Source organism: Rattus norvegicus, chromosome 1, assembly GCF_036323735.1.
Source record: "Rattus norvegicus strain BN/NHsdMcwi chromosome 1, GRCr8, whole genome shotgun sequence".
NCBI classification, from domain to species: Eukaryota; Metazoa; Chordata; class Mammalia; order Rodentia; family Muridae; genus Rattus; species Rattus norvegicus.
The window spans coordinates 18,340,853-18,366,817 of record NC_086019.1 but is presented as its reverse complement, the minus strand read 5'-3'; the positions used below and the strand labels follow the sequence as shown (position 1 = coordinate 18,366,817).

The 25,965-nt window shown below is 38.9% G+C and overlaps 1 protein-coding gene and 2 pseudogenes across 1 annotated transcript in view; 1 reads left to right on the top strand and 2 right to left on the bottom strand.

Annotated features, from left to right (window-relative positions):
• Positions 1 to 25,965, top strand: part of Themis (thymocyte selection associated) — a 232,716-nt gene that overhangs the window by 117,034 nt on the left and 89,717 nt on the right. The gene's annotated exons all lie outside the window — the stretch shown is intronic.
• Positions 9,475 to 9,953, bottom strand: Amn1-ps1 (antagonist of mitotic exit network 1, pseudogene 1; annotated as a pseudogene).
• On the bottom strand, positions 10,470 to 11,313 carry LOC108349008 (60S ribosomal protein L7a pseudogene; annotated as a pseudogene).

Below are 25,965 nucleotides of genomic sequence, written 5' to 3'. Positions count from 1 at the left end.
GCTTGGTCATGGATTCTGTTCACAGCAGTGAAACCCTAAATAAGACTGTCCCCAAACTGCCTTCTTGTATGTTGGGTGGCAGTGGTCTTTCTGGTACCGTTATGCTATAAAGTCCTCTGTCTTTGGGACTGAAAGTGTGACGTTGTGATACTTGATTTAATGGGGCATGATTTTCCATATAGTAGGAGTTAGCTTTTGTTTTCATCTTCCTCTACCTGCCCTGAGAGACCGTTCCCAGGAATGTCCACTCTTTAGAACCATCCCTCCGTGTCTCCTTATCTCAGTTTTTCTCAGAAGCCCAATTGCCATATTGGCATCATTTTTTTAACTCTGCATATCACTGACATCTATCCATTTGACATGGACAACTCCTTATTAGTCACCTCCTAAGCTTTCTCTCTTTGTTAACCATTTGGTACCCATGTTCCCTCAACAGGGAGCCAGTCCTCAGGTGCAGCTGGTTCCTCTTGCCTCCTGTATTACACAATGCATCAATGCATTGATTCTGTGTGTTGGCAATGACATCTCCTTTCTGAAACTCACTGAATTTGCTTGCAAACAAACATAGCAATATTGTTTTCCCATGTCAAGGGTGTTATGTTTATGTCCTATTTGCCACAGAGTCAAGAATTAAGATACCAAGAGACTGAGCAGTGAAAGGTAGGAATGCTTGTTCTTGCAAACGGAAAGAAATTTAGCCTCATTTAGCTAAAAGCACAAGGCCTTTCTAATCACACATTTGACATCATGACCAGGCCAGGGAGAAAATGGACCTGCTCTGTTGTAATCGTCTCCACTCACAGAAGTGGATTTCTCATTGTCTGTGCAGCTACAGGAAATATTGCTAATAAAAGCACATGTCAGTCTGACTGAAGCTGTTCTATAAAGCTCCGCTGGACTACTCCGTGAAACTGTTATTTCCTATTCTGAAAACTAAGTCTCGAATCACGGTTAAAAGGTAATCAGTTTTTGGCAGCGTGGTCTTGTCGAGGGGGAACAGTAATTCAGAGTTGATTGGTGACACGGGCTTTTCAGGGAATAGTTCCAAAATGTAACAGCAGGAAGAGAAGCAAACATATCCCAAATGGACATTTCCTGGAATTTTTTTAAGACATCAGGCTGTACTGATAAATACATTGAATTTTTTAAAATGTGTCTTTCCTAAACAATACAGATAAAATACTATATGGTTTTAGACTTTACTGCTTCAACTCACTGTGACAAATCTTATGAGACAGTTTACAGGTTTTATAGTCATCTTTGTAACTGAGGGATCTTATCCAAACTTCCAAAGCCCACTGTCAATGATAGGGCTGGCTTAGCACTCCTGCCTCTGGCCTGCAGAACCATGATCCATATTGGAAAGGTGTTGTGTGAGGACCATTTTCAGTGAGCTCTCTTATGTTCTTTGCATGGATGCTGTGCTTGTCCCTGCCATTGGGCACACAATATCATCTTCCTCTTTGTACAACTAGAAAGAAAAAATCAAAAGAAATAGAACATTTATCTATATGTGTGTAATCTACAATATATGTGTTGCTCACTTACAAACACACACACACACACACACACACACACACACACACACACACACTCACAAAACCCAAAAGAAATTAATATGGCCTCACCGAAGAGATAACTTTATGAGTTTAATTTACAAAGTTCATGTTTCAAAACGAAACTATTTTGTTTAGATAAAGTAAACTGGACTTAAAAACAATAAAATGTTTAGATATAAGTATCTTTTCATGCAAAAATAAATTGTGAGACATTGTTAGAAAGGTGTTATATACTTCCTAGCAGATTCATACCTGTGTGTGCTAAAGAGGAGGGCCACAATTCTGCTAGGAGTCAACGCAGATGCTTCTCTACCTGCTCTGTTTTCCTTTGAGCATAGTGATAAGTCTGAGTAGCCCTCACTTCGCTGAAGAGAATTTGAAGAGGAGAATTTGAATCAAGTACCCAAGGGAACTACTGTTTCATTTGATTTCTCCAGCAATTAGTTATTTTTTGATAATTTATTCGGCAGTATCATTACCTGTGAACGTGTCCTATCTGAGATCTGAAATATTCTGCATAGCAAGTGCTTTGTCCTGAACACATGTATAACTATTCTCAAGAGATGCTTAATCAGTCTTTGTCTAGTAGAGAACAGGAGGATAAATTTTCATAATGTAAAAAATATCTCACTGAAAACATTTTATACACAAAATTCACATCATTTCTGTGTAAAGCTAAGCATTCCCCAGGCATCTCTCTGTTCTGCACACTAAGCATACTTAGTTGGTTGAGATCTGAAGAGACAGCAAATCAAACCAAAAAGAAGGGTCACTCCAGCTGTAGAGTATCAGAGGCCACCAAGAGGACTCTGATTTCCCTTTTCTCTCTAAGATTGAAAGTTGAAGCCTTCAAAGGCTTTGGAGCAGATAACTGACTTGGGCTTTGTTGAAAGAGTCACCCTGATTCTAAGACACATCTAAACCACTAACACCAGCAACAGCCAGGACCATGGGGTTTTGTTCCTACAGCTTTGGCTGCTGCTACTGCCAAATTCTTTTGATTTTGAAATTTATTTAATAATATTTAGACACCTTTAAAGCAAATACATTTTATTTCTCTAATATTTTATTACTTTGGGGAGAGACAGGAATTAATAAAGATTAAATAAAATGGCTTTGTCTAAGCAGAACTTATAAATTATAAACATGTATTATCTGATCACACTAAAAAGAGAATCTCCACTGAGATCATTAAATTTTTATATCTTTTAAAGAAAATATTCAGGGCTAAATTTTTAAAAAGGATTTAGTTTCAAGTAGAATACTACTATCTGGAAATCTATTTTAGTGCTTGTAATTACCAGTAAATTGTTACCCTTAAAGGTCTGGGTAATTGGGAATAAGGCAATAATTATGATTCCTATCCATAGATTAAATGGAAATGTTAACAGTGAGGAAGAAAATAGTTTTCCTTTTTTCTTGTGATATAGAAATTGGAATTTATATTTGGCATCCAAGCTCCTGCTACTCAATAATGGAAAGCTTTGGAGTAAGAGTTAGAGAGATAGTTCAGTGGTTTAGAGAGCTTGCTGCTCTTCCTGAGGACCTAAATTCAGGTTCCAGCATGTGATTTACAACTACTTGTAACTCCAGTTCTAGGAGATTCACTGCTCCTTTTTAGCTTTTTCAGGTGCAGGTACAGGTGCAGGTGCAGATGCAGGTGCAGTTGGAGATGCAGATGCAGGTGCAGGTGCAGGTCCAGGTGGAGGTGCAGGTTCAGGTAGAGGTGCAGGTTCAGGTGCAGGTTCAGGTGCAGGTTCAGGTGCAGGTTCAGGTGCAGGTGCAGGTGCAGGTTCAGGTGGAGGTGCAGGTTCAGGTGCAGGTTCAGGTGGAGGTGCAGGTGCAGGTGCAGGTTCAGGTGGAGGTGCAGGTTCAGGTGCAGGTTCAGGTGGAGGTGCAGGTTCAGGTGCAGGTTCAGGTGGAGGTGCAGGTTCAGGTGCAGGTTCAGGTGCAGGTTCAGGTGGAGGTGCAGGTGCAGGTAGAGGTGGAGGTGGAGATGCAAATATAGTTGCAGTTGTAGTTAAAGGTACAGGTGCAGATGCAGATGCATCACACCTACACACGCACACATACACACGCACACACACGATAAATATAATATTAAAAATAAAGTAAGACTGCAGAGTAAATCAGAAAATGGCACCAGATATTTAGCCTTAACTCCTGAATATGATTGTTAGGAAATGTATCCCCATTTTTCACCCAAATCACACAATCTGACTTCTTGTTGAAAGGCAACCAGTAAATAAGATTAAAGGGTGATTGAGTAGCAAACATGTACTGTATGACAGGAATTGTATAGCCCCTCTGCTTCCATGAAGAGCAGGTTCAACAGATTCCAAAACCCCTACGTACTCAGCCCTCTACCCAAAATAATGTACCTTTTACTTAGAAGTCACACACATCCACCTGTATACTTTAAAACACCTCTAGACTGCTTATATTGCTGAGCACAATGCAAGTTGTGTAAAAAGTTACTATACTCTATGTTTATGGAAATAATAGAAAGAAAATAGCCTATATATTAAGTATAATGGTTTATCAAAAAGTTCACTCTGTTTGATTAAATCCATGGACCGTCACCCAGATGTGGAGGGTTAAGCATTTACTGCTTCAGAGAGATTTATAGAATTACAGCCCTTGCAGATGTTGCTCACCTTCTTAACCAGAGAGGACAATGGGCCAATGGACTCCCAGCATTCTGAAGATTAACGTTTGGGGAGTTTATGGTATATTCTGTGTGCAGGTTAGGCTACCACTAAGCTCTTGGTGTCTAACTTAGGCTATAATATGCTGAGCACTAATTATTTGCCTTCTCTCTTCTGAACATTTTGCTTTTTATCAGAATGTAATCTATCATATCTGTCTATTCTATCTTTCTATCATCTATTCATGCATGTATCTATCATTTCAGTCAACTAATCAGCTATCTAACTGTGAATCATCTATTGCCTACCTACCTACCCATAAATTAATATTCTATTATTTCCTCTTTATAAATGCTTGCTGGAATGTTACAATTTAGTTTGTAGAGTTTTGGAAAACAACATTTTGATCCATTTGGATAGTCTCTCTCTCTCTTTCTCTCTCTCTCTCTTTCTCTCTCCCCCCCCCTTTTCTCTCTTTATGTACAGTTTTTATTTAGTCATGGTAACTATTAATTTTAGGTAAAATATGTAGTCTCTTCTTTCCTCAATTATCTGATTAAGAAAACAAGGATAAAAAGTGTGTTTTACAGAGTTGCTGTGAGGATTAAGCAAGTTCATTCAGGAAAAGTGCTTAGAATAACACGAGGAATATAATAAATGCCTCATGAGACCCAGACAAACTCATTTTAAATAGATCAAATAGACAATGGATGACAGTGAATTGAAAATCTTCTACACAGCAAAGGAAGCCACCAAGTAAAAGGATGAATGAAAGAAATTATTTACAAACTCTGCACCCCAAAGGCCCTGTTGTCCAGTTTCACCAGAAAGGAACTCTTAACAATTCAGTAATGGCAGCAATCAAAATGAAGATAAGACTAGATAATACTGAGTGTAGGGAGGACTTGAAGAAAAGCGGAGACTTTCTTTATATACTGTTGGTGGCATGTAAATGATTCCCAATATCATGCTTCCTCAGAAAGTTAGGTGTGGAACGGTCATATGAGTCAGCAATTCTTCTACTAGGCGTTGATTCTGAGGAAACACAATCACCCAGATGAGGAGATATCTCCATTCAAGCACTCACTGTAGCGGGCGTCACAGTGGCTAATATCTGTAGCCAGCCAAAGCACCTGTCAGCAGAGAAGTGGATTAAAATATCTTGTACAGATATCAGTGGAATAGTATTCATCTATAAAAGAACCAATTCCTATCATTGCGATACTGTGGTTGGGACAGGAAACACAAATATTATTAAGCGAGCCAGGCACAGAATGGCAGGTGTCCTATGATCTAATGTGTATCCGGAACCTAAAAATCATCCCTTAGGGTTTGATGATAAAGTGGTTGTTCTTAGAGTCTGAAGAGGATGAAAAGGATGCGCGAGGTTAGAAATAGTTATGAAAGTACAGCTATGCAAAAGCAAGTAATTCGGGTGCATTTCTGCACAGTAAAATGCCTATGAAGGAACAATGAATTATACATTGTCGGGGCTAAAAAGGGACAGTTTTAGAAGGTTTTCCATACGGAAATGATAACGACTTGAAGATAAAGGTGTGTAATCTAATTTAAATTTATACAATTTGTACATGAACCAAAATGACATAATGCATATAACTTTGATGCATTCATGTACTAGTTGAAAAATAAAGACTAAAATGTATTAATATCTTTACCTATTAATAAGCATATCTTTTATTTTTATAAAGTCTGCTTTTATATTCATAAAGTCGTGTTCTGCGGTTTCTGATTGCTTCATGGAGTCTTCCCAGCAGTTGATAATGTGGTTTACATTCCGTTACACTGAATATTCCCTGAAGCTTCTTGAAGCAATGACAGATGGCCAAGCTGTTGGAGGAACGGTGATCCTACTTACTTCTCAAATATGTAGGCTGCAAAGCACACAGTAAACGATATTTTCATCTGTTGTTAACTAAAATAAATAAATTAATTAAAAATGTGTAGTGTATAATGGGCTACTTATAACTATCACAGTTGTTGATATTCTTGTGGAATATTTACATTTTATTGACAAAACTGTTTCTTAACTGACCCACCCTCACCAAGGGCATTTGGGTATTAGAGGATAGGACTCCTTCTGTGCCTTCAATATCTACATCAAGCCTGTTGATGGAAGAGTTGGCTTCCATGAATTAGCTAAGTATATAATTACAAAGTTCTGGTAAGAATATGTAGTGACACATTATTTATGACAGATAGCCATTAATCCTCTCCTATAAAAATAGCAATGTATAACATTTATCTCATTAAAGGTATTTTTATTTTTCATCTACTCAGTTTTTGTTAGTGTTTTTAAGACACTGATAATAAGTAAGAGAAGACTGTGACCAGCCCTCCAGTTGACAATTTGTAAATTAGCAGAGACATTGTAACGATTTGGTACCTGAATTCCTTTCATGTGATACATATCAGATGAAGTCAGGTCTGAAATTCAAACCTAGGCCAGTATGGGATTGCTTCCCTGTAGCCCTAGAACTTACCAATCTGACGCAGGAGAATTTTGAGGTTGATGTTAGCCTGGGCTAACTATTAAGTTTGCAAGTTCAGAGTTATCTCAGGGCCCCCGGGAAGTCATGACTCAAAAAAAAAAAAAAAAAAAAGCAAGGGTTGGGGAGGGAAAAGAAGAAAGAGACAAGGGAGAGGATATGAGAGAGACCACAAAAAGTTGTCCTTAAGGTGTGCAGATGTATAGATCTGGAGAAATAATTTCTTCCTTAATAACCAAACTTTGACCTAATTGTATGTAAATTTTCGCATGTACTATAGATGTTACAGAGATATAAATAGCTAAACAGTCAATAGGGTAACTGGCTTTCTAGTCTGATGGTTTAAAAATCTCACCCCAACCTGGGTGAAGTAATAACGATACCACATACTATCTGAAAAGACTTCAGAGCACTAATTGGAGGCTAATCACAGTGTAGATGCTGGCTCTACCTCTGGGAGGGTCTTTCCTGTGTCACAACAGTCCTTTACTAAGGTCCACTTCATAGAGACATTCTCTATGCAAATATTTGCATAGTTAGGAAAAGATTTGTACTTCAAACTAACAGAAATGAGTTTCATGTTCCCTGTTTAGTCTGTTTTAGGGCACATAGAAATCCCTGAAGAGTGCCTGTGTTTAAATGTGTGTGTGTGTGTGTGTGTGTGTGTGTGTGTGTGTGTGTGTGTGTGTATTACTGTGTGTGTTGTGTGTATTGGGGATGGAGAAGAGAATGTAGTATGTTGATTGACAGAATATGGACTAAGTAGCAGGATGTATTCTACATGAGACCAAGATCATTGCTTCAAGAAGGAAAACGAGCTCTACGGAGACACATTTCTACTAGAGAATGTTATCATCAGAGACATATTATCTCTTACCTTAATCTTATTTCACGTGGCTGGGTGTTCTGCACAAGCATATATTTTATTTGTATGATCCTGGTACACTCAGAAGCCAGCAGAGGATGTCAAATGCCTTCCTCCCCCCAGTCATCAGCAAGAGCTCTTAACTGCTGAACCGTCTCTAGGCTCCAGGAAATAATCTTTTATAACAATTCCTCATGAAATTCTTTCTTTTTGAGAAGGGAAGCTATACAGAGTAGTATCTTGAAGAGCACTAAGTTTTAAAAGTGGCCAATTCTAAATGCCTGTCATCAATGGAGCAACTAGAGGACAGAGAGGTCGCAAGATTGGTCCTACCTCAAACAACTTCACCTGATTTAGCTTCCATTCAAAAGGCTCACCCTTTTTAGAGAAGGGCGAGCTATAGGCATCTTTTAAGACCATTATTCCACCTTACTGCACTGCATGAGAAAACACTATTTTTCACATGAGTCCTTCAACACAGGTGCTTTATTCTTAAAAATGTGGCATATATTTTTCTCTGATTTAAATTCTATTTGCTAAGTAAACAAGCAAAGCAAAATGAATGACGAGGTGATTGATGATTGACTTCATGCAACCGGAAGCCCTGAAGAGTATGCTAATCTCATTATCCCAATATTGATCCGGATGAGCTACCTGTGTGTCTCCTCTCTGGGAGTCAATGCAGGCTTCAGAAACAGTTCAAAACTGTTAAATCACCGAGAGATCTGAGGTAGGAGCGATGCTACAGGGAATGTCTCTGAAGTGAACCTCTACTTAAAGGCGCAGTTTATCATTCTTTAATGCATAGAGAAAAATCAGTCTGGGAGAAGGGCTTTCAATTCCTTCTAAAAGATGATAAAGCTGTGAGCAAAAGCGATTGAGCACTTAGAGGAATTTGCTGAACCCTGAGAGTGCTCTGTAACTATCGTTCTGATGACTGACTGATCGCACGGAGGAGGGCTGTACTTTTGGCTTTCTGTAGAAATTTTGTCTCATACAGCCTGGGTCTGTTTCTCAGGGGAGAGGGGATTTTGTCATTGTGCTGTGTGTAACTCCTGCAGATGTATAACAGGAAGTGGCACCTAAGTTAGATAAATCTGCTTCTGTGGAAGATAATAAAATTGACTCCATAAATGGCAAGTTGGGTTCAAGTAAGTGAATAGGTATTATCTCTTCTCTTCTCTTCTCTTCTCTTCTCTTCTCTTCTCTTCTCTTCTCTTCTCTTCTCTTCCTCTCTCCTCTCTCCTCCCCTCTCCTCTCCTCTCCTCCTCTCTCCTCTCTTCTCTTCCCCTCTCCTCTCTCCTCTCCTTTTCCTTCCTTCCTTCCTTCCTTTCTTCCTTTCTGCTGTTACCAACTTATATCCACATGTTTATTTCAGCATTCTCTCTGGGTCATTTGCAACAATAGTCTTAGACCTAATTATCACACCTTATACACATATACACTGTTCTGAGTCAGGGGCATGAAATTGTCACAAGGGAGACATGTACTTTACTCTGCGTCAGGGGCATGGAGTGGGTATGAGGAGAACCAAGGAACACAGTTTGAGAACAAAACCATGTATTCAGCCTAGCTTGTAAAAGCTGATTCTTTGGAGAGTTCAAAGTATAGTAAGGTTTATTACATCAAAATCCTTAAAGGTAAGTTCTAGATAAACAAACTGAGTACACAGTATATAGTTCTAAATGATCTCGAAGCTTATGATTAACTTGGTTACAAGTGGTGGGGGGGTGGTGAACACTATTTATAAAGGCACGCAAGAGGCAGTCCAGAAAAAAAATCATTCTCATATCACCTAAATCATGAACTAGGTCAATAACCTTGACAATATCAAATGAACTAGTTATGATATCCTGATTAGTCATGGATAATAATTGGGACAGCATGTGTCAATTTTATATCTCATTTATTTGAGAAGTTGAAAGGTTGACACATTGCAAAAATTTTTACCGATGCTTGTAGGGAATATCAGCAATGCTTAAGAAGCCACTCAAATCAGTGGACCTTAGCAGCGAGCGACTGAGTGCAAGGGCAAGGACTTTGTGACATCCTTCCAGAGAAACTTCATGAAGGTCTGGACAGGATGAAGCCACAGCTTTTATTCCTACTGGCATTATGCCGTGTCCATGCTCCCTGCAGGAGATTAGATTTAGTGCCATTAGTTTTCTGCATTTACACAGGTCCTGGAGAGCCTTGTCTGAGACACCACAGCTACTCAGGTCTAGCTGCTGGACCCCAGGCTGTAATACCTGGCCTATATTGGAACCTATATCTGCCTCCACCTGCTCATTATTTTAATCGGTCTGTCTATGATGTTGGGAGGCAAGTACTTAATGTCTGACATATATCTGAAAATATTGATTATTAGGTACCTAAGACAGTTTCAGGAGTTGACTAACTTGGGTGTGATGCAGGCACCATGGCCGCTCCCTAAAGTGTATTATTTCTTCATTCTCCCACCCCTTTCACTTGTTCCACTTAAAAGTAAAGGTTTTTCCACCTGAATGGCTTTTAGGACTAGACTTTAATAAACACTGCAATGTAGTCTGGCTGGATGAAATGCTGTCACATGCCACTTTCTAAAGATAAGGTACAAAACTGCATACAAAGAAAATGAAGTATTATGTTTTGATGGCTTCCTTTTAATGAAAGAAATGGTGTATATATGACAAAATGGATTACTGTCATACATATCTTCAATATTCTGGCTGCTCTCAGGGACTAGTAAATTTAAAAAGGTTAAACACGTGAGAAACATTCAAAGTTCAGCTGATAACTAGAATCCTTGGAAAGCATCTATAATTCCATTAAATAGGAGTGGGTAAACGGTTACTAACTGGCAAAAGACATTGAAAACCTAAAATGCCAGCATATATTCTTTTTTTGTAATTATATTTATGTACAGAAAACTTAGTGTACATTTAACCTAGTTTAGTGGCGAGTTCTTTAGCCTTTGCCTTTTCCAGCTTGGCAATGCAAGCCACAGACTTAGGACCCAAGACATGGCCTCCCCAGTGGCGGCGGATCTCGTCATATCTGTCATTGTAATTGGTCCTAATAACTTCCACCAGCTTAGCCAGAGCACCCCTGTCTTCCGAGTTAACCTGTGTGAAGGCAGCAGTGGTGCATGTCTTCTTGTGGACCAGACGCCCCAGCCTGGCCTTTCCCTTGATGATGATGCAGTAGGGTAACCCATCTTTTGACAAAGGGCAGGCAGGAAAACCACCAGCTCAATGGGGTCTACATCATGGGTAGTCACCACCAGCTGAGCCTTCTTGTTCTCCACCGAGGTGGTGACTGAATTGACCCTGCTCTGAAGACAGGTGGTCTCTTAGTTAGGACGTCCCCTTTGCTAGCAGCTTTCTTCTCAGCCCGGGTCAGCAGCCTTTGCTTCTTCTCCTGATTTGTCTCTGGCCTGTACTTGTAGGTGAGCTTAACCAGCTGAGTCGCTGGGCTGGCTGCCTGCCCAAGGCCTGGGTGAACTGGTTGATGGCAGGAGGTACTCTGAGCTGCTTATAGAGGTTGGCTCTTTGCCGCTGCAGCCTGATGTAGGGGGGCCATTTGACGAAGCGTGTGAGATCTCTTTTGGGCTGGATGTCCTGCCCAGTGCCGAAGTTCTTGGGCCTTCTCTCAAACAAAGGATTGACCACCTTTTTGGCCTCCTCTTTCTTGACCATGGCGGGGGCCGGGGTCACCTTCTTCCCCTTGGCCTTCTTTCCTTTGGGCATCTTGCTCGGCTGGAGAGAGAAAGAAGAGGGAATTATGGGTGATAAGTACAGGTATATATTCTTTATATATAATCAAAATTAGCTATAATGACACAAGTTGAATGTAAAAGAATAGAAAGAGATACCATTGGTTATATGTGTATCTGACATTGAAGAGGAGGAACAGTTTTTAAAAAAAATGAAAGAAAATTTTCCTTTCGTAAATTGAATTTAATCATAATATCATTTAACTTGGGCTGTAGAGAATGTGGTCAGAGGCCTTTTCTTTCCTACATGAATAGCTTTCTATTCTGAGTATTGGATTGCTCTCTCTCTCTCTCTCTCTCTCTCTCTCTCTCTCTCTGTGTGTGTGTGTGTGTACGTGTGGGTGTGTGTAAGACACACACACACACACTGTACATACACACAGACCCTTTTACACACAAACTCATGAACACACATACAGACACATACACATACACACACACACACACTCATTCCACACATGCACACACACTCATTCCACACATGCACACACATGAGCCAGAGATCTATATACCCATACTTTTTATGCCATTAGTTTACTAGCACTCCCAGATGAGAATGCCCTGAGATTTCTTGGTTTCCATTGGAAACGACTATAGAAAACTACCCACAAGTATTTTCCTTTGTCATATTCTCACCTCAGCAGTAGTGAGTTGATCAACATTGCTATGATCTTAGTTCCCCAATGAAACATTTCTGGTGGACCCTGTGATAGGAAAACCAGTCATTCCTTTAGAGAAAACTATAAAACTCCAGCTGTCATGGTCATTTCACATGTACCTCAAAGTGAAAAGGCACTCAAGCAAATGATTGATATATCATCCCCTTCAGAAAACCCAACTGATGTTTGCAATAGGACAAATACCTACTCCTCTTATTGAAAAAACAAGTCTTAATTTATTATGGGAGCATCAGGCATACTGAAGGGAACAGAGCTCACAGGGCAAAGGTTCTGAGCCCCCCATCTGACTGGTCACACACAGTGATTGTTTTCCAGTTTTTGTGTGTGTGTGTGTGTGTGTGTGTGTGTGTGTGTGCGTGTGTTCACCTATGTGTGTTCACCTGTGTTTATGTGGGCGAGTGTGTCTGTGAGTGCACACATGTGTGGAGACAAATGCTTGACATTGGATGTCTTCTATCTCCCTCCACCTTATTCTTTGAGGTAGATTCTCTTGGTGATCCTAAGCTTACTAATGGGCTAGACCGGTTGGTCAACAAGCTCTCTTTGCAGTCCCCGGTACCCTGGATTTTTAAATGGATGCAAAGAGCCCAAATATAATTTAGGCCCTTTAACTACACAGATTGATCTTAGCCAAAATACTTGGTCATACATAGTTCAAAGCAATGATCTAATTAGCACACTATTTTCAAATGCCAACATTGTTTTCATTTTAAGTGTAACTATTTGAATAAAAATTTAGTCTTTCTTAGCCTATTCTTTCATGTGACAATCTTTTGTTTCTTTTGATATTTCGAATACTGAAACTTTGAGTTGAAAATATGTTTTCTTGTTCATAATGTCTCAGGTCCGACTATGAAGAGTGTTCCGTAGATCAAAGGTGCTATAATTTCATTTGAATCGACCCTGTCATACATAGGCATTATAAAGCTAAAATAACTTCTGAAAATAAAAGGAGGAAGAGGGCAGATGAGCTAATTGTATAGGTAAAACAATTACTGAAATCATTTGCTATTAACAAAGGGCAAGAAATAGGGGACAAAAGGAATAGAAGAATATTTAAAATGTTGTCCATTTAAACTCCATCACTTTGGTAAATGCTAATGTGGATGGGTACGTACCTCATCTAAACCTCAGGGCAGACTAAGTAAGAAATAACATTGCATGCATGCTTCCTACAAAAAATATATGGGAAATATAAAGGTATAGTTTCAAATTCAAACAATGGGGAATGGGAGAGGGAGTAAATGCTGTTAAATTACTACCAAATACTCTTCAAAAGAAAGCTTAGAAGCTGTACATGACAAGGAAGATTTCACAGAAAAGAATATAGCTGAGCATAAAAAAACAAAATTTTATACTGCGGAAATGTTTGTTCTTTAGGAAGATATCGTGGTTTTAATGCATATGCACCTAATTGTTTGAAACACATAAAATAAAAAAATAAAAGTGTGTTAGGGAAAAATAGGCAAATTTACAGTTGTCTTTTATAAGAGCTGCCTTGGAAATGGTGTCCCTTCACAGCAAAAGAACAGTGACAGAGAGAGTGAGAGTGTGTGTGTGAGAGAGAGAGAGAGAGAGAGAGAGAGAGAGAGAGAGAGAGAGAGAGGAAAATTTAAAAGGTAGGTCTAAATTGGTTGTATTTATTTTACTGAAACTGCCATTCAAAACCATACTTTCTTTGTAATTCTTTGAAAATTCATTGAGAAGTATAACTTATATCTGCAGCAACTATTTATTTTCACAAAAATGATTCCAACAGACAGTAGAAGGAAAGAAACATGTTCCTGTGAGTTGGGATCTTAGGCGAATGATCTGACTCAGGATGTCTTATGATACTACAGTTAGAGTTACAGCTCAGGTCTTCCTCATCTGAAGCTTCTAAGGTCATAGTGTGCCCAGCCAGGCCTTTGGGGCTCTAACGCACAGCCACACACACAGGCCTCTCCACAGAACCGCCAATCTATTAGCAGCCGGCAGGGAGATAACTCTATAACCCAATTTCAGCAAACATATTCTCTCAAATCTGAGTTATTCTACTGTTAGAAGCTGGTTCCTAAAATCAACCCACTTTCGACGTCAGGGAATTAATTATCCAGGAGAATGAGTACAGGCAACAGTGATAGCTGGGATTGGTTTATTACCTGTTATCACATAATAGGCTAGAACATAGAAGACTGTTTGCAGATTTAGAGAATGAATGGATAAACCACACATAGTAAATTTTTTAATACAATGGGATTAGCTAGAAATCAATAATTTATTGATTCAAAAAATTTTAGAAAAGTGCCTGATTATTTGGCTCACAAGGCCAAGTACTAAAGAATTCAGAATTTATAAAGGAAATCAGAAAATAATTTGAATTTTTAGAAATACAAAGTACCACACTATAATTTTCTAGTGTAGCTCATGTGATGTTATACATACATTCATGGCTTTAGTTTCTCATGACGATTTTGTCTTCTGCCTTAAAAGTGCTGAAGAGTAGAAAAGAGTAAAGAAAATGAATTAATCAATAAAGATAGCAGCTGAAATTAAAACAGCATTTAAAACAAAAATTGTAGCCAAGTTGTGAGATTTTGAAAACAAAACAAAACTCTTGTTTTTTATTGTTTAATTTTTTTTATTGCATACATGTTTATGGGGTTTGCAATTTGTTAAGAAAACATTTTTTATTGGATATTTTTTATTTACATTTCAAATGTTATTCCCTTCCCTGTTTTCCCGGACATAGCCCCCTATCCCGTTCCACTCCCCTTCTTCTATAACGTTGTTCCCCTACACATCCACTCTCCTTACCACACCTCCGAAATTCCCCTGCACTGGGGGTCCAACTTTGGCAGAATCAAGGGTTTCTCTTATTGGTGCCCAACAAGGCCATCCTCTGCTACATAAGCAGCTGGAGCCATAGGTCAATCTTTGGGTAGTGGTTTAGTACCTGGGAGCTCTGGTTGCTTGGCATTGCTGTTTTTATAGGGTTGCAAGCCCCTTCAGCTCTTTCAATCCTTTTCCTAATTCCTCTAACGGGGGTCCATATCTCAGGTCAATGGTTTGCTGCTAGCATTCGCCTGTATTTGACATGCTCTGGCTGAACCTCCCAGGAGACATCTATATCCAGTTCCTGTCAGCATGCACTTGTTAGCTTCATCAAACTTATCTAATTTTGGTGGCTGTATATGTATATGGGACACGTGTGGGGTAGGCTTTGAATGGACAATCCTTCCATCTCTGTTCCAAACTTTGCCTCCATATCCCCTCCTATGAATATTTTTGTTCCCCCTTTTAAGAAGGTGTAAAGCATCCGCACTTTGGTCATTCTTCTTGAGCTTCATGTGGTCTGTGGATTGCATCTTGGGTAATTCGAGCTTTTGGGCTAATATCTACTTATCAGTCAGTGTATACCATGTGTGTTTTTCTGTGACTGGTTTACCTCACTCAGGACAATATTTTCTAGTTCAAACCATTTGCCTATGAGTTTCTGAAGTCGTTTTTCATAGCTGAGTAGTACTTCATTGTGTAGATGTACCACAATTCCTGTATCCATTTCTCCGTTGAAGGGCATCTAAGTTTTTTCCAGCTTCTGGCTATTATAAATAAGGCTGCTATGAACATAATGGAGTATGTGTCTTTGTTGTATGTTGGAGTATCTTTTGGGTATATGCCCAGGAGTGGTATAGCTGGGTCCTCAGGTAGTACAATGTCCAATATTTTGAAGAACCTCCAGACTGATTTCCAGAATGGTCGTACCAGTTTGCAGTCCCACCAACAATAGAGGAGTGTTTCTATTTCTCCACATCCTAGCCAGTCTGTTGTCACATGAGTTTTTGATCTTAGCCATTCTGACTGGTGTGAGGTGGAATCTCAGTGTTGTTTTGATTTGCCTTTCCCTGATAACTAAGAATGTTGAACATTTCTTTAGGTACTTCTCAACCATTCGATACTCAGCTGAAAATACTTAGTTGAGCTCTGTCTGCACTCCATTTTTAATAAGGTTATTTGGCTCTCTGGAGTCTAACTTCTTGAGTTTTTTGTATATTTTGGATATTAGCCCTCTATCAGTTGTAGGGTTGGTAAAGATCTTTTCCAAATCTGTTGGTTTCTGTTTTGTCCTAATGACAGTGTCATTCGTCTTGCAGAAGCTTTGCAGTTTTATAAGGTCTCATTTGTCAATTCTTGGTATTAGAGCATAAGCCATTCATGTTTTGTTCAGGAAAATTTCCCTAGTGCCTATGTGTTTAAGGCTCTTCCCCACTTTTTCTTCTTAGTTTGAGTGTATCTGGTTTGATGTGCAGGTCCTTGATCCATTTGGACTTAAGCTTTGTACAGGGTGATAAGAATGGATTGACTTGCATTCTTCTACATGCTGACCTCCAGTTGAACCAGCATCATTTGTTGAAAATGAAATCTTTTCTCCATTGGATGATTTTAGCTCCTTTGTCAAAGATCAAGTGACAATAGGTATGTGTGTTCATTTCTGGGTCTTCAATTCTATTCCACTGATCTACCTGTCTGTCTCTGGACTAATACCATATATTTTTATCATTATTGGTCTATAATACTGCTTGAGGTCAGGGATGGTGATTCCCCTAGAAGTTCTTTTACTGTTGAGGACAGTTTTCACTATCCTGTGTTTTGTGTTATACCAAATGAATCTGCAAATTGCTCTTTCTATCTTATAAAGAATTGAGTAGAATCGCTTCTCGGCCTTTTGGCTAAGATCAAGTATAAAGAATTGAGTAGAAATTTTGATTAGGATTGCATTGAATATGTAAAGTGTTTTTGACAAAATGGCCATTTTTACTATATTAATCCTGCCAATCCATGAGCATGGAAGATCTTTCCATCTTCTGAGATCTTCCTCAACTTCTTTCTTCAGAGACTTCAAGTTCTTGTCATACAGATCTTTCACTTGCTTGGTTAGAGTCTCAGCCTGTTCATGCTTTGAGTAGAGGAGGGCTACTGATTTGTTTCAGGTAATTGTATACCCCGACACTTTGCTAAAGTTGTTTATCAGCTTTAGTAGTTCTCTGGTGGAACTTTTGGGATCACTTAAATATACTATCATATCATCTGCAAATAGTGATATTTTGACTTCTTCCTTTCCAATCTGTATCCATTTGACATCCTTTCATTGTCTGATTGCTCTGGTTAGGACTTTGAGTATTATATTGAATAAGTAGGTAGAGAGTGGGCAGCCTTGTCTACTCCCTGATTTTAGTGGGATTGCTTCAAGTTTCTCTCCATTTAGTTTAATGTGAGCTACTGGTTTGCTGTATATTGCTTTTATTATGTTTAGGTATGGGCCTTGAATTCCTGATCTTTCAAGGACTTTTATCATCAAGGTCCGCTGAATTTTGTCAAATGCTTTCTCAGCATCTAATGAAATGATCATGTGGTTTTTTTTCTTTGAGTTTGTTTATATAGTGGATTACATTGATGGATTTCCATATATTGAACTATCCCTGCATCCCTGGGCTGAAGCCTACTTGATCATGATGGTTGATCGTTTTGATGTGTTCTTGGATTTGGTTTGCAATAATTTTATTATTTTTGCCTTCATATTTATAAGGGCAATTGGTCTGAATTTCTCTTTCTTTGCTGTGTCTTTGTGTGGTTTAGGTATAAGCATAATTGTGACTTCATAGAAGGAATTTGGTAGTGCTCCTTCCGTTTCTATTTTGTGGAACAGTTTGGATACTGTTTATATGAGGTCTTCTATCTTTGACAGTTGTGTCAATGTTTTCTATGGTATCTTCTGGCCCTGATATTCTCTTTTCTATCTCTTGTATTCTGTTGGTGATGCTTTGCATCTATGATTCCTGATCTCTTCCCTTGGTTCCCTATATCCAGTGTTGTCTCCCTTTGTGCTCTCTTTATTGTTTTTATTTCCATTTTTAAATTTTGGATAGTTTTCTTCAATTCCTTCACCTGTTATGTTTTCTTGTAATTCTTTAAGGGAATTTTGTGTTTCCTCTTTAAGAGCTTCAACTTGTTTATTTGTGTTGTCCTGTATTTCTTTAAGGGAGTTATTTATGTCCTTCTTAACATCCTCCATCATCATCATCATAAAATGTGATTTTAAATCTAAATCTTACTTTTCTGGTGTGTTTGGATATCCAGTATTTGCTGTGATGGGAGAACTGGGCTCTGATGATGCCAAGTAGTCTTGGTTTCTGTTCCTTAGGTTCCCGTCCTTGCCTCTCACCATCAGATAGTCTCTGCTGTTAGCTTGTCTTGCTGTCTCTGACAGTGGCTTGACCCTTCTGTAGGCCTGTGTGTCAGCACTCCTGTAGATCTGGTTTTTTCTTCAGTTGGATCTGGGAACAGAGAGCTCTGCTCTCGGGTGTATAGCCACTCCTGGGGATTGACTTTCAACTCTAGGTACAGACAGAAACCTGAAGGGTCCTGTCCCTGACTTCTTCTAGGTCCCTGTGCACAAGGGGGCACAGATGTTACTAGGTGATTTCCTCTTGAGTCAGGAATGTGAGCATAGAGTGGTCTCCTCTGAGTTCTCATGAGTGTCTGCACCTCTGAGGGTCCGGCTCTCTCCCCCATGGGATTTGGGTGCAGGGAGTTGAGTGACAGGTTAAGTTCAGATCTGGGCACAGGCAGGATCCAAAATCTCTTGAAAGGTTAAATTAATTTAAAAAAAAGATGCAGGATGATGAACCAGAAGACCCAGTGTTGTTAACTGCTACTTGTCTCCCACCTTTATATATTTATTATGATTCAAATAAAAATTAGTTGATTTCCTAATACTAGTAATTGACACATTAATATGAAATGCAAATGGTAATATAAAGAAAACCTTAAATAGTTAAAGCAATTGTGTAAAAGGAAGCCATGTATAGGCAAACACCACTATCAATACGCAGACAGTAATCAAACAGTGTGGCACCAGTATAAGAAGTGGAGTAAGGAAGTGTCTCAAGCCCACTCATACCTGCCAATAGGCTTTCAACAAAATCTCCATGGGATTCAATGGGCATGTGCATTCTTTTCCCTAAATGACAGTTGTTTGGGGCTGTAGAGACAGTTCAGGATGTTTACTGCCCTTACAGAGGACCCAAATTTGTTTCCAGCACCTACACGGGGCAACTCATGAGCACCCGAAACTTCAATTCCAGGGAATGTCCTCTGCATGCCTCCAGGCACTGTACAAATGGCACACATCGTCCTTCCCTCCCTCCCTTCATTCTTCCTTCTCTCCCTTTCTCCCCACACATAAATAAAAATAAATGAAAATAAAAAGTTGCTCATCTGTTTATAAATCGGATTCTATAGGAAGACAACTCATCCAAGGTTTGAAAACTACCAATTTTCCTGAACCTGATTTACATGAAGAAATTATGGTCGCAGGCAGGATCAAGATAGAGAGGTGGGTATTGATAGTTTAGGGAGATTAATGAGTATGTTTTTAATGTGGGAGGAACAGGAATCATGTTTGGCTAAAGGATAGCCTGTCTCCAAAAACTGGACCCCACCCATGCCTGATTTCAAGGCTCTGGATTGTAGTCTACTACTGTGATTTGGGAGTGAAATATTCCCCAATATTAGGCATGTATATTTTAATGCTTGACTCCCAGATTCTGGGACAACTGTTTGGGACAGCTGTGGGGCCTTTTTGGAGAAAGAGTTTCTAAAGCAGAGCTTTGACGTTCTGTAGCTGGGTCCTACTTCCGGTGCTCCACTCTCTGCTTATACAATATGACCAGTCAGTCTCCCGCTCCAGCCAGATGACTTTCCCTGCTATCACGGAACTTCTCCCTGCGAACGGTCAACGAGAATAAACTATGCCTTCCTGCCTTCCTTATATTGGCTTTCACCATTTTGTCATACAATGAAAAAAGTAACTAATGCATTTTTTTTTAAATTGGGTTTGCACTTTTCATGCGACTTTTCAGCCAGCCAAGCTGTGGTGAAAGCATCTTTGCTGTGGTACGCCTGATAAGCCATAAAGGGTTGGGTAGGTTCTCCTTTGCTCTTTATAGCCCCAACCTACCAGGTAAGAATTGGATATTGGAGAGTCAACCGTCAGAGCATGCCATCAGTGCTTAGCTTTCTTTACCCCATTGTCAGACAGAGAATAAAACAGCATGGATGAAATGTCCATGTGATATTTGTCTCCATGAGCTGGGCGTGGTTCCTTCAAAGTGGTCTAAAACGTTGTACAAAGCCACTGGGTCTTGGGAAGATTTGTGACACAGCAACAGATAACTGAGCTATGTAAGTCACCGACTGTATAAGAAACGCAGAATGATTAGATTAAAAATGAGTAAGTGTGATAATTACATCTCACCCTTAACTCTGGTCCACCTCAAATATTTTTCTATAGTGTATAATGATATGGCAACTAGCTTTAAAGTCACACAAAGTCATTGCCGTATTAATTACATTTTGGGTTTTCTGACTTCTTTAATAATGTAGTTTTTCACAAAGTGATACTTTAAGCCATTTATAGATCTTGGCAGGCAAAGAGATACCAGATGTCATGCCTGTGATGAAAATACCCATAATCTGCCTGTTGTCATGAAAGGGTATTTAAAAAAATCTTAAAGCGGAAGTTTAGAATTGTAGAAGCTTATCAGTCATAGAAAGACAGATATTTTTTAAATAAATATTTCTTTTAAGATCTCTGAATATTTTTAACAGCACTCAGAATTTAATGGCAAAAATGAGATAATGAGGTTCAACATACTCTAAAAACTTTTGAAAGAGTCAAGGTTTGAATTTGGCAGTAATGGTTTATCAGGATTTGTCTGGTGATCGGAAACCTTAGACATTCCTCTAAAAGTTTGCCAGCCAGTCTCAGTACCAGTCCTGATGCTGTCACATTGGCTTCTGTGTGTGAAAACTGTTATTAAAAAAATCTATATTCTTTGCCTTATTCCCTAAGGAAGTATAGTCCAGGCTCAAGTTCTTTTTTTTTTTTTAACTTTAAAAATTTGAAATTATCCCTAGCTTCTTACTTATATTTTAGCCATTTGAATAAGGCAAAAAATTTAATCAGGGGCTTTAAATACTTATGTGGAGTTAGCACATTTTTATATACAACCTGACATTTAATTCTGGGACTTACCCATCTCTATCTCGTTGATTTAACTTCATTTTTTTCTAAGTATACCATGGTGGGTGAAGCCAGGGAGGGGCTCACAGGCTTAGACTGCGTGTACAGTATTTCTAGAATGAGCAGAGCATCCCTCTGATTTTAGTGACCCGCGTAAATGAAGGGATCAGACCTCTGAGGAGAACTTCTAACAGCTTCAGACTTCCTCAAGAGTGTGAACATTTTAATGATTTGGACGTGAGAGATAGAGTGGCGGTTTCCAAGGAAGGGCCATGTGAGTTGAAAGTCTGTCAGCAAGCATGCTGGGGATGGCGAAGAGAAGCTTCAAAGCGACATCCAAAGAACACAGGAGTGAATCTGGTTGTATGCAAACCAAGCGCTACAGCCAAGGATTCTAGAGGCTGACATCAAGTGCTTGATCACTAAGCAGTAAAACAAAAGAATAAATAGCCTGAGCTGTAAGAGCATTTCCTCGAAGGGCCTCAGTAAACAGATGAAGTCATCTTTGGAAAGTGGGTCCGTGAACATATGTTGTATGTTGGGGAGAAAATTGCAAGCAATGGAAAACTTACAGAAATGTGAATAATCACTAAATATGTGAAACACTGCTTAATCTCATGGAAACTCAAGACTATGCAAATATTAAAATGAGACATTTGAATCCACTGGAGATGCAATGAAAATAAAGGTGAGGCTAAACCCCAAGAGTGCAAGGCCACACGTTCTTAAACACCGTACAGGTGTGCATTTGGGCCTGGCCATCCCACTGAACAATTATTTATGTTAGAGAAAGCATTAGATACACATTCATAAAAGATCGTTTTTGGATTACTTGAAATACTGAACATATGGAACTAATCCAGATGTCTATTGATGGAAGAAAAATTAGATAAACTAGGGAAGGCCCCACTATGAAATATTTAAACATTGTGCAAGTGGGTGTATTTCAAAATGGTAAATATTAAAATAAGACAATTTATTAAGTAAAAAAGCAAATTGTGTAGCAAAATATACATCATTTTTCCATTTGTTAAAAAGATCACAGTCAAAATTATACATTTCAATATGATCATATACATCTGTACATGATGTCACATGCATGTGTGTGTGTACCCACATACACACACAAACACACACACACACACACACACACACACACAATACTGTGCTATTTGTAGTAACCCTGTGGAAAGAGGAGAGAGAACAGTGAATACATGAATTTTTGTAATTGTAAAAAAGCAAAAAAGAATGGAAAAAAATCGTAGAGTGACTTTAAAGAAGTTCATTCTTATCTCAGGTGATGATTAAGAAAATTGTAAGTAATTAGTTTCAGAGCTTCAGCATCTAATGTGAGGCTAGTGACTGCTATGAAATTTAAAGGTATTTTCTAATAGTCTTCATTTAATGGAGCAGAGAAAAACCTTCTTATATCTGTGCAGTAAGCTGACTGCAATAGAGGACAATGTCTGAGTAGATGACCTGTAGGCTATTGATCATGTTGGACACCACTGTGCCTCTCCTTCGCTTGTGGGACTGGATATTATCTATCTAGCAAGTTTATAGGGGAATACAAGGAAGGCATTAATGTATAGCATTTCAGACATAGGCAAACAAAGGACAGACCCTCATTTTGGCATTAATTTTTGTTTATTCATAATGAGTACAATTTCAGGAGTTTAAAATAACTTCCTTCTCTGTTTAATGTACAGAAAAGCAAAGAACCATTAGCTCAAACCATCTGGCCATTCGGTAGGATCCTTAAAAATACATGTTCTATTTACATCTATTTTGCATGTTTTGTTCCTTACTAAAATCTCTATTTGACGGATCACCTTAAGAAATAAAACAGCCACCTAAAGTAGGATTATAATTTTTATTTTCCGGTTGAGGTAGAACTCAACTAGAAGTTAAAAAGTAACTTGGCCACAGACCTTTACAAAGCGAATCTGAATTCATATTATTTGCTGATAGTGCCTCTGAAACCCTGAACATTTACATTTCAAACAGAGCACAGCCTTATTCTATTACAAATTGGAAGATTCCTCAGAGTTGACCACCTGTTAAGCAAAAATGTTGGATGATATGCCCTAGGAGCTAAGGCTGCCAAAAACGGTAAACTTCCTGGTAGAAAAAGAAGCAATAGAAAGAAAACGTCAGCATTCATTATCAGGTGATTGCAGACGCAGTGAATAACTCTGGAGCTTCTGTTTGAAAACACTCTGATATTTTTGAGCCTGTTAGGTTCCTGATCTGAATAATCAAACAAACATATAAGAAATTCAACTAATTGTGTCATTTAAAAAAAATCAACTTGAATTTTAAAATATAATTAATACTCTTTGAAGGCTTCATTCTCATTCTGCCTTTATTCTTTCATAAAAGGAAATTTCCTAGTTTTCTTGAAAGGCAATACATAGTCTAAAAGGAGGCATTGATTAGCATCTCTAGTCTATTGTTTTCTTTGCAAAGTGTGGCTTCCCTTTAGGTAAGCCAGCAAGGCCCTTTAGACTAGCAGACTGATGGTGAAGCAAAAATACTTGCACTTGGAAGTCAGGGGCAACAACTTGCTGGGTGACAGAGGCAAGGGGGGAGGAGGTGTGTCTGGGGTTGCTAATGAATCAAGAAACCCAGAGTGACATTTAAGTTAGAGAGGATGAGCGATGAAGCCCTGGAAAGCAATGTTAGTTAACATTTGTTTCGCTCTGAAAATACACTTCCATTGAATGGAAAAAAAAAAAGTGTAATCAGTGTGGATAGAAACATCATTAAGTACCTACATTGAGGAACAGCATGACGTGTGACTTCGTATATTTCTATGTGCTGTTTTCCAGACACAGGTTCTAAGAATGGACCGTATACTTATGAACATTTAGGGAAACTCCTTTTGGTGGTTTGAATTGGTTTGGCTCACATAGACTCCTGTGTTTGAGTACTTGGCCCACAGGAGTGGCACTAATAGGAGGCGTGGCCTTGCTGGAGGAAGTGCGTCACTGTGGAGGCAGGCTTTAAGGTCTCCTGGTGCTCCAGCTCTGCCCAGTGTAGAATCAGTCTCCTTTGGACCAAAATGTTGAACTCTTGGCTCCTCCAGCACCAAGGCTGCCTGCACAATGCCACTCTTCCCACAGTGATGCCAATGGACTAACCCACTAAAACGATAAGCCACCCCCAACTACATGTTTTTCTTTGTAAGAGTTCCTTGGTTCACGGTGTCTTTTCACAGCAATAAAAACTCTAAATAAGCACCCGGCCTTAAATGATCTTAGCTGTGTTGTAATTGCAGTGACAAAAAGCCTTGGCCAAGATGACTCATAAAAGAAAGCATTTAATTGTATGGATGGCTTCAGAGGGTTAGAACCCACAGTGGAAGAGCAAAGCCATAGTAAGCAGCAACAGCTGAGGGCTCATCATATTGCTCTCCAAACAGTAGGCAGAAGGAGACACAGTGGGAACGACAGGGGTCTTTTGACACAACCAAGCCCACACCTAGTTACACACCTATTCCAAAAAGTCTACACCCTCGAATTATTTCCTAACAGTTGGATTGACTGGGGACCAGGTACACTGAGCCCATGGGGACATTCTCATTCAAACCTCCACATAAGCCATCAGCAAGTTCCAGTTATTATATTGGACCTGTTGAACGTAAATTATCCACTTACTTTTCTGAAAAGAGGAAATGACTTGCTTAGTAATTGAGATAAAATAGGAAAGATATTTACTCTATGTTTAAGAACAAACTATTTTTAGCTCAGTAAAGTGACTGTTTTAAAACAAAGATCTTGTTACTTAATAATTCATGATGGACTTTATAAAATACTCTTGGTTACTACATGAAGCAAACTAGAAAGGTACATGAAGTGCATAAAATTGCCTTGAAAATTTCTCGTGGGCTTTATACACAATAAGCAGATATTAGAAAAGGTAAGGATGAAATATACTGAGCCTATGGAATAACTGGAAATGTGTTGTAATTCTCATTTCAAGATGTCATAGAAAAAGAATTTTTAAGTTGATTTTAAGTGTGTTTCTAAGAAGGGACATATACTTACAAACATTTGGGAAACCTCCTTTTGGCTGTTTGGCTAGGTTTGGCCCACGTAGACTCGTGTGCTTGAATACTTGACCCACAGGGAGTGACATTTACGAGTCTTCAGGCCTGATGAACCGACTTTGGGGAGCTGTATTTTAAATACCTGTGTGGCTACACTGCCTTGAACTACTTAATAAAGCTTGATTCTGGACTGAGCAACAATGAAAATTTATTTAAGAATATTTGTAGGTTTCTCCGCAGATGCATTTGGATTGGTAACATAGCATTCAAATACACATTTTTATTTCCTCTGCATAACTTGGCATGATTGAATTACAAATGTCCCTTCAGTGTTTAGAAATGATATTCAAGTTCAAAAACAGGCAGTCACCTGCCACCATTGTGGTCGATCCTCTCATCCCTCAAAACTGGTCAACGAAATCAGTGACCATATCCGTTTTTGTACTTGACAACCCATCCCAACTTGAACCTTTATTACGCTCTCTTTCTTTCCTTTAAAAAATAAAAACTCATGGCATGACGAAAACTTAGAACTCATATGCCTAAAATAGCTTTATATGTGGATTTAGTCTTGAGTCTGCACAAATGCCGACTCTTACAGTCTTTTCATTTGCCTTACTGGATTTCTGAGGACCAGAGTATAAGTTATAACAGTATTTTTGACTTTGAGAGTTCTTGAATGCCTCAGTAGGTGCCCTATTAGCATAGAAGAGCATCCTGTGCCTGAATTAGATTTATGGGGGTCTTGGAGTTGACACAAAGCTTTGCAATTCATGGTAAAAGACTTTTCTCTGGTGGCCTTTATAAATGCAGACATGAGATGAGAACAAAATGAAA